Below are 547 nucleotides of genomic sequence, written 5' to 3' on the forward strand. Positions count from 1 at the left end.
TAATCCATACTGCAGACTGTATTCTTCAACCTTCATCAGTAAGTGCCTCAAGTCACCCTCACTTTCAGCAAGCAAAGTTGTATCATCTGCGTATCTCAGGTTGTTAATGATCTTTCCTCCAATCCTGATGCCACGTTTTTCTTCATATAGTCCAGCGTCTCAGATTATTTGCTCAACATATAGATTGAATACGTATGGGGAAAGGATACAACCCCGACACACTCCCTTCTTGATTTTAAACCATGCAGTGTCCCCTTGTTCCATTCAAACGACAGCCTCCTGGTCAAGGTACAGGTTCCTCATGAGTAAAATCAAGTGTTCAGGAATTCCCAATCTTCTCAATGTTATCCATACTTTGTCATGATCCACACAATCAAATGCCTTTGCATAGTCAATAAAACACAAGATAAACATCTTTCTGATATTCTTTGCCTTGAGCCAAGATCCATCTGACAACAGCTGAGATATCCCTTGTTCCACGTCCTCTTCTGAATCCAGCTTGCACCTCTGGAAGTTCTCTGTCAATATACTGCTGCAAACGTTTTTG

This window comes from Orycteropus afer, unplaced genomic scaffold (assembly GCF_000298275.1).
Source record: "Orycteropus afer afer isolate SDZICR_OR568_19922 unplaced genomic scaffold, OryAfe1.0 scaffold00105, whole genome shotgun sequence".
In the NCBI taxonomy this organism is placed as follows: Eukaryota; Metazoa; Chordata; class Mammalia; order Tubulidentata; family Orycteropodidae; genus Orycteropus; species Orycteropus afer.